We start from the raw sequence: 9,385 nt of genomic DNA, 5'->3' as shown, positions 1-9,385 counted from the left end.
CTTCCTCATGCTGCTCAGCCTCTGGAGCTCCGCCGCCACCGTCGACCGTCGCCTCTGCTCCGACCTTGGCCGCTGCATCACCCTGAAAGCACCAGAATACTACGGCGCCCTTCCGCTTCCTCACCAGCTCTGGTAAGTTCTCTGCTTTTTTCACCATAGATCTGTTCTAGGGTTTCGACATTCTTCGCAGTTCTTCCGAAGTTCATCAGTGCCGTTCTTCCTTGTTCTTCCTTTAATATATAGATGGACACTTCATGCTTGACGCATCTCTTATCGTAGCTTACCTACCATGGTCATCACAAATCTTTATGCGCAAAGAACTGATCTAGTCTGTCAAAAATTGCTTCAGTTCTGCACCCCTTCAAGATCCAATTATTTTTGCTTTTCTGTCTTAGCTTTAGATCCGAAAGTTTTATACATCACTGTGAGATCTGTTTCTCCTCGCACCAATATAAGCGGTTTAACTTTGTATAAGTAGTCTATGCCATTAGCCCTCTGATAAACCGGAAGAGTATTTTACCTTCATAATTATGCTCTGGTTTAACAGTGTTTGATCAATCCTGTGCTTGCATTACCTTTTTCTCTCATTACACTAGTCTTCGGGTTGTATCATTTATCATATCAGTATGTTTCTTACTCCCTTGTCTCTTGTGTATAACCATGCGTAATTTATAAACCGGCCTTTCATTTTCAGTTTGCTCGCTTTGCAATGGCCAAATAATTCACTGCCTGCAACTGGGCTCGTTCCCGGGTTACCGAGGCTCAATTGAATGAGATGGTTAGCATCGGCTCTTTGCCTAAGAAAACTGAGATCAAATGGTGAGTTCCAGGAACAGAGAATCCTCCAACCCCAAGGCAAGGCGAGGTAGTAGTCTTTGTTGACCATATAGGCCGTGGTTTCAAACCGCCAGGGTCAAAATTTTATCGAGATATGCTTGCCAGCTTCCAACTGCATCCACAAGATATTGGTCCCAACTCAGTCTCCAACTTATGCAACTTCCAAGTGTTCTGTGAAGTCTATTTACAAGAAGAACCAACTGCGGAACTGTTCCGGGATTTCTTTCACTTAAACCGGCGCACAGAGTTTGTAAATGGCCCGAACACAGAGCTTGGTGGTGTCTCGATTCAAAAGCGGAAAGAAGTGGACTTTCCTCATGCCAAACATCATAGCCACCCAAAGGAATGGAACCAAACATGGTTTTATTGCAGAGACACTTCGCCTGAGGATGAAAATCCCCTCCGCGGCTTCCGTGATCATAGACTATCCAACACTCACCCAATGCCACAACGCCTGAGCTCTTCAGAAAGGGCAAAATACGCTCCTCAAATCGCCAAGCTCCGGGCCTTTATGGTAAACGATTTAACAGGCGTGGATTTTGTGCGCTGTTGGATATCCTGGAGTATCTTGCCGCTAAGCCGGCGCACCGGTTTAATGTACAAATATACTGGTGAAGTTGACGATCCTCAATGCCACTGCAATATCCAATTATCTGAGGAAGAAGTTACTGAACTGTAAAGAAAATTCGGAATGAATCGAAACTGGTCTGTAGTCAAACCGGTCTGAGTCCCTTCTATGCCAAGAACAAACCGCCTGCTGTAAGTATTATACTTCCTCTTCATCTCTAATATCTTTAACTTATACAATTTGTAACCCTTCTTCTTGATATATATATAGGGTGATGACCCCTTCTAGAAATGGAAACCCATAGAGAAAGCGGCAAAGCCAACTGGAGACAAAGTGGTCAAGCCAACCCGCCCGAGGACCAAAGTCGTAAAACGGACGTCAAAGCGGAAAATGGCTGACCGGATTAATATGGAGCTTGATGATGATACTGATGACCCAGAAGTTGAGGTAGAACTTGACTCACTTGGCTCTCTTTTTATGCATCTTGTTAACAATGATCTTCCTCAGGAGGAGGCAGAAGCTAGTCAGGCTGATGAGGTAGAGGTAATTACCCTTTCCTCCGGTTCAGACTCTATGCCAACACAAAAAACTCGCCAAGCAATCCCGAAAGTAAGCTTTTCTCATCCTCTTGCTCACTTGGATCCAACATTTATTTTGAAGACTCAACAGCATGAAGCTCGCCGGACAACCCGGCACAGTGGCCAACAGGTCACCTCTGCCGGTTTACCTGATACTCCGGTTCGGAAGCGCCGGTCTGAGGTCTCTCCTACTTCTGACCATTCTTACCCCAAGGCAGGTTATTTCAGATAGCCTCTTAATCCGTCTGATTCAAATTATCAGGTGACACCTCCTTCCTCTTCTGGTGAATCGACAGCAACTCAACCCCCCCCCCCCTTTGAAAACTGTGGCCCGGTGAGTTATGAAAAAACCTTTCCTTTGAATGCACCCTACATCTTTTGAACAGGATGTTAATCCTTTCTTATTCTGTTTGCAGGGCCAAAGCCAGACCCAGCAAGAAAGCTCGGGTCACCAATCCGCCAGAAGACCCTGTCGCCGAAGAAGAAGAACCAAGAGGTGAACCAGAGCAGACTGGCGAACCGGAAGGCCTCCATACTGAAACAACTTTTGATGATCCACCCCTTGACGGCCAACATACCGACGAACCAACAGATGCTGATACTGCCGCCCCTGATACTGAACTGGCAGAACCAAACCGGGCTAGTCCAATGAAAGACACTGAAATTCCATCATCATCCACCAAAAATCTTGAAGGCCAAGGTGATGACGTTATTATTACTGGATTAGGCCATAGCACTCCTGGTCATCCCGTCATTTTGGCTCAGCATAGTGCCAAAGAAGAGCAGATTGCCAGGGATAAAGGTAAATGGAGCAGCGACTTATCAAACTATGCTCATCTTAACGCGGATGAGCTTCATTCCGGCTTCTTGAACCATCTGCACTCAAACCGGGATTATGAAGCCGGTTTGGTGAATTTGATGAAAGAACGATATGATGTAAATTCTTCTCCCTTGTACATTGATTTATAGCTGAAATACTATTCCAAGTAGCCCCCAAGAGTCGTTTTATGATTGTTAATCATAAACCGGATCTTTGTAACACTTCAAGCATCCCATCATAGATAAGACTCATGTTTGACAACTTTCTGCAGCATAGCCCCCAAAGGCCAGTTTAACTTGGCAAGTTAATCCGGTTTGTAATCCACACCGCCGGTTTAGAACAAACATACATTAGCCCCCAAGTGTCAAGGATAATGCTTGCATTGTTCTAGAGACTTGTATAGAGTGTAGTATTTGAGAGAAAATAGGCATTAGCCCCCAAGTATGAAGTGGATAACTTGTTATATCCTTTATACTTAGTGCATACATATGTTGTTTTGTTGAATATACCTTCAATGTTGTAGGCTGAACTAAGAAGCAAAGATGCCCAAAACTCTGATTTGGAAGAAAATTTGAAGTCTTAACAAGCCGAAGCTGCAAAAGCCAAAGAGGAGCTGACCAAGGCCCTGGCCGGAATGGAAAAGCTGAAAGAATCCTTCAACCAAGATCGTGCTGAATGGGAAACTGGAAAAGCCGGTTTAACCAAAAGAGATGTAGATGCCGAGGAAGCCCTGAAACCGGTGGTTGAAGAACTAGCCGGTTTGAAGCGCCAAATCAATGCTATGACCTCTGCTATCTTTGGTAAGTGTCTGCTTATGTATGTTGTGCCAGTCAATGAATCTTAAAACTGACCAAAATGTTGATAAAATCTTTGGCAGGAACTCAGATCACTCATCTTGGTGCATATATGCGGATGAAGCTCAAAGCGGCATATACATTGGTTGAGCAGCTATACTCTGGATCTCAGCGAGCCATTAGTATGGCGGCTTATAACAAACCGGCACCAACTTTTATTAAGGAGACCCTTGAGAAGCTGGGCATGTTACCAGCGCGTATTGTCGAGTTGAAGAGAGCCACTACGAGAGCAGGAGCATTAACCGCCCTTATTCGAGCCAAGGCCTGGATTCCAGACCTTGAAGCGGAGGATATCACTAAAGGATATCCAGGCGTTAAAGAAGATGGTTCAAACTTTGACAATGATGATCTTTGGTGACTGACCAAACAGATGCGGCCAGCGGCCAGCAAATTGGCTAAGGACACCGATTTGTCCCATTTTCAACCTTTTTATGATGCAGAAGGGAAAAGACAGCCGGCCGATATCCAGGAAGTCGAAGAACTTGTGCCTCCGATTCGTAAGCACACTTACGCTCCTTATATTAACCCTTATGATCTTATCCATGAGGAAGCAGTGTTCCAAGCTTTAACCGGAATTGATTGGTCAACGGCTGATTTCCAGCGGTGGGGGAGGGATGAAGAAGTGCCTACACCAACTGATCCGCAACCATCAAACCGTCATGATGAAGAGTCCTGATCCGGTCACCGGTTTATATGGCTACTGTGAAAAACAATGGCACTATTTGAGCCGCTTTGAAGCTTCATGTAATAGGATAGCTGAAACTTTGTTTATCTGCCATGCCATCGAGCATGTTTCATAATGCTTTGTGACAATCTGTATCGCCCTTCAAGATACATTTTATGCATAGCCTATGATGACTTGCCTTCCTGGGTCCAAAAAATTTAAAAGTGTCTAGCAGTTTACCGCTAGACATGTCATAATATCCAAGAAGTATATAGTACTTTAGCTGAATAATCAAGTGTTTGTACAAAAAATAATGTACATAACATACCTCATTGATTGACCAAATGTGTATACAGCAAAGGTATTTAACACCAACCCGATACATTTGATAATATTATCTTCATAATGCTGGTCTATATATCAAACCGGACCGGTATAACTACCGGATTTTCTTTATAACACTGGTGATTTAGTCAAACCAGACCGGGTCAATGACCACCGGTTTATAATTGATCATGTGCCAACAACTGGTAGTTGGAAAGCAAGCCGGGTCAAGGACGCCGGTTTATCAAAAAATACTTATGATTTTCAACAAACAAAATTCAAATAGGAAAATATGCAAGGCTTTTTACAAGCTGCCAGGCTACAAATCGAGGCTTTTCATGGGCTGCCAGGCCTCTGAGTTAAACCATTTATCAAAGCCTTTTAAGATGGGCCTCCAATTAACCAATCATCGTTTTAACTGTGACAAGTTCAGGGTCTGTAAAAGATTGACTTGTCAAACGTTCGATGGGTCATACTAGGATTACCTGGATAGGAGTGGCTTACTTGATGAAGGCAGGCTAACCCAGGGTTTTAGGTGAATACACCAGGCTTCCAAGCCGTGGCTTGATAGCCAATTACAAGGGTCCTTTCAAACTCTTTGTTGTTTTGCAAAAAAGAGCCCCCAAGTAACTTTGTGAGCGATGCTCAGTGTGTGCCTATGTTTGAGTCTGCACTATGTACAACACTCTCTTTGGCTCCACAAATTTTCCTTGTATGGCTTAAAATGCCTATCAAGAGGTGTAGCTGAGGTTCAAACATGACCAAGCCCCCTAGTGATTTTCTTTATCTCCATGCAGCTGCTAAAGCTGGTTTAACAAAGACTCTGCTTTGTTAGTCATCATGTAAAAGCACACACATGATATAAGAAAGAACAGATACCCCTCTTATAATGGAGGCTCTGGTTTATTATATGATATATACACTGTCATAAATATGTACAAATGAAGAGCCTTTGGCTTCGAGTATAATAAGGCCGAAGGAGAGCTATGTTCCATGGCCGCTTTGTCTCCTCCTCTGATTGACGTGAGTCTTCATGCTCTCGAACATCAATGAGGTAGTAAGATCCGTTGTGCAGGTTTTTGCTGACCACAAAAGGTCCTTCCCAAGGGGGGGGATAACTTGTGCATATCAGTCTGATCCTGGATGAGCTGGAGCACCAAATCACCTTCTTGAAAGGTTCTAGTCTTAACCCGGCAGGTGTGATAACGTCGAAGATCTTGTTGCTAAATCGCTAAACGTGCTGCTGCAAGATCACGCTCTTCATCCAATAGGTCCAGAGAATCCTGACGTGCCTTCTCATTATCAGCCTCAACATAAGCTGCAACACGGGGCGAATCGTGACGGATGTCACTAGGAAGAACTGCCTCCGCTCCATACACCATGAAGAAAGGAGTGTAACCCGTACACCTATTGGGTGTGGTGTTGATACTCCATAACACAGAAGGTAACTCCTCAACCCAACAACCCGGCGTCCGCTTTAGGGGAACCATAAGCCTTGGTTTGATACCCCTTAGAATCTCTTGATTTGCCCTTTCCGCTTGACCATTAGATTGGGGGTGAGCCACTGATGCTAGATCAAGCCGGATGTGCTCACGTTGACAGAATTCTTCCATCTCCCCTTTTGACAGATTAGTGCCATTATCTATTATAATACTGTGTGGAAAACCAAACCGGAATATCACCTTTTTGATGAATTGAACCGCCGTGGCTGCATCACACTTGCTGACTAGCTCTGCCTCCACCCATTTAGTGAATTTATCAACTGCTACTAACAGGTGGGTCTTCTTGTCCTTAGAGCTCTTGAAGGTCCAACCATATCAAGCCCCCAAGTTGCAAACGGCCACGTAATTGGAATCATCCGCAACTCTTGAGTCGGAACATGCGCACGGCGGGCAAATTTTTGACATCCATCACATCTCTTGACTAAATCCTCCGCATCAGCATGCGCCGTCAACCAGTAAAAACCATGGCGAAAAGCTTTGGCAACCAACAACTTTGAACCGGCGTGGTGACCACAATCCCCTTCATGGATTTCTCGCAAAATCTCACGACCTTCTTGAGGAGAAACACAACGCTGAATTGCTCCTGAAACACTGTAACAATGTAACTCCCCGTTGAGTATGGTCATGGATTTGGAACGCTGGATTATCTGTCGGGCCAACGTTTCCTCATGTGGTAACTCGCCCCGGTTCATGTAATCCAGATATGGGATCGTCCAATCCGGTATGGCATGCAAAGCTGCCACCAACTGAGCCCCCAAATCAGGAATAGCCAAATCTTCTTCAGTTAGTATTTTGACTGACGGATTGTGCAACACATCAACAAAGACATTAGGCAGAATCGGTTTACATTGGGAACCAAGACGACTTAAAGAGTCTGCCGCTTCATTCTTCCGCCGGTCTATATGATCCACCTGATAACCTTTAAAGTGACCAACCACTGCATCTACCTCTCACCGATATGCAGCCATGAGTGGGTCTTTAGAATCCCAAGTGCCAAACACATGCTGGGCCACTAGATCTGAATCGCCGAAGCACTTAACCCGGCTCAAATTCATCTCTTTAGCCATGCGAAGCCCGTGGAGTAAAGCCTCATATTCAGCTGCATTGTTAGTACAAGGGAACATTAAATGGAGGACATAACAAAACTTGTCACCTCGTGGGGAAGTTAATACGACTCCAACCCCCGAGGCCTCCAACTATCTGGACCCATCAAAATGAATAGTCCAATATGTATTATCTGGTTTCTCTTCAGGTGCCTGTAACTCTGTCCAATCGTTGATGAAATCCACGAGTGCCTGGGACTTGATCGCCGTGCGGGGTATATATTTGATCCCATGAGGTCCAAGCTCAATATCCCACTTGGCAACCCGGCCAGTTGCCTCTCTGTTTTGAATGATGTCGCCCAGAGGAGCTGAACTGACCACTGTGATGGGATGGCCCTGAAAATAGTGTTTAAGCTTTTGGCTTGCCATAAACACCACATACACCAGTTTGTGCCAATGTGGATACCTTTGTTTTGACTCAATGAGCACCTCGCTGATATAAAAAACCGGCCGTTGAACCAGATACTCCTTGCCAGGCTCCTTGCGCTCTACCACAATGGCTACGCTAACAGCCCGGGCATTAGCAGCCACATATAATAATAATGGCTCTTTATCGATCGGCGCTGCAAGCACGGGCGGTTCAACTAGCTGCCTCTTCAGATCCTCGAACGCTTTATCCGCTGCCTCACTCCAGACAAAGTCATCTGTTTTCTTGAGCATCTGATATAAAGGGATGGCCTTTTCTCCAAGGCGGTTGATAAACCGGCTCAAGGCTGTAATCTGGCCGGCCAGACGTTGAACAGCGTTAATACACGCCAGTTTAGCCAAGGATGTAATTGCTGCAATCTTTTCCGGATTAGCCTCAATGCCTCTGTTTGAAACCAGAAAACCTCAGAGCTTGCCTGTCGGGACACCAAAAACGCACTTCTCTGGATTGAGCATCATCTTGTAACCCCGGAGATTGTCAAAGGTTTCCCGTAGATCATCTATCAATGTCTCCTCCTTTCTGGATTTGACCACAATATCATCCACATACGCATGAACATTGCGCCTAATTTGTTTATGTAAGCAATTCTGAACACATCGCTGGTAAGTGGCCTGGGCACTCTTGAGTCCAAAGGGTATAGAAACATAGCAGAAGGCTCCAAAGGGAGTTATGAAGGTTGTTTTCTCCTGGTCCTTAACCGCCATTTTGATCTGATGATACCTAGAGTAAGCATCCAGAAAACACAAACGGTCACAACCCGCCGTAGCATCAATTATCTGATCAATGCGAGGGAGAGCAAAGGGGTCTGCAGGGCAAGCTTTGTTTAAATCCGTGTAGTCCACACACATGCGCCAAGTGTCGTTTTTCTTTAGAACCAGCACCGGATTGGCTAACCACTCTGGATGAAAAACTTCAACAATAAACACAGCAGCCAATAGACGGGCTAGCTCTTCACCTATAGCCTTGCGTCTCTCTTCGTTGAAACGGCGGAGGAACTGCCGGACCGGTTTGAACTTAGGATCAATGTTGAGTGTGTGCTCAGCGAGTTCCCTTGGTACACCTGACATGTCAGAAGGTTTCCATGCGAAGATGTCCCGATTCTCACGGATGAACTCGATGAGCGCGCTTTCCTATTTGGGATCCAGGTTAGCGCTGATGCTGAACTGTTTGGATGAATCGCCAGGAACAAAGTCAACCATTTTAACGTTTGTAGCCGATTTGAACTTCAACGCTGGATCATGTTCCGTGGTTGGCTTTTTTAAAGAGGTCATGTCTGCCGGATCAACTTGCTCCTTATAGAACTTTACCTCCTCCGTGGCACAAACCGACTCTGCATAAGCCGCATCGCCTTCTTCGCAATCCAAAGCAATCTTTCTACTTCCATGTATTGTGACAGTCCCTTTATGACCTGGCATTTTAAGCTGTAGATAAACATAACATGGCCTTGAAGGAAATATGCCCTAGAGGCAATAATAAAGTTATTATTTATTTCCTTATATCATGATAAATGTTTATTATTCATGCTAGAATTGTATTAACTGGAAACATAGTACATGTGTCAATACATAGACAAACAGAGTGTCACTAGTATGCCTCTACTTGACTAGCTCGTTAATCGAAGATGGTTATGTTTCCTAACCATGAACAAAAGAGTTGTTATTTGATTAACGGGATCACATCATTAGAAGAATGATGTGATTGACATGAC

The sequence above is a fragment of the Triticum dicoccoides genome, chromosome 2A (assembly GCF_002162155.2).
Source record: "Triticum dicoccoides isolate Atlit2015 ecotype Zavitan chromosome 2A, WEW_v2.0, whole genome shotgun sequence".
Taxonomy (NCBI): domain Eukaryota; kingdom Viridiplantae; phylum Streptophyta; class Magnoliopsida; order Poales; family Poaceae; genus Triticum; species Triticum dicoccoides.
This window is presented reverse-complemented; position numbering follows the sequence as displayed.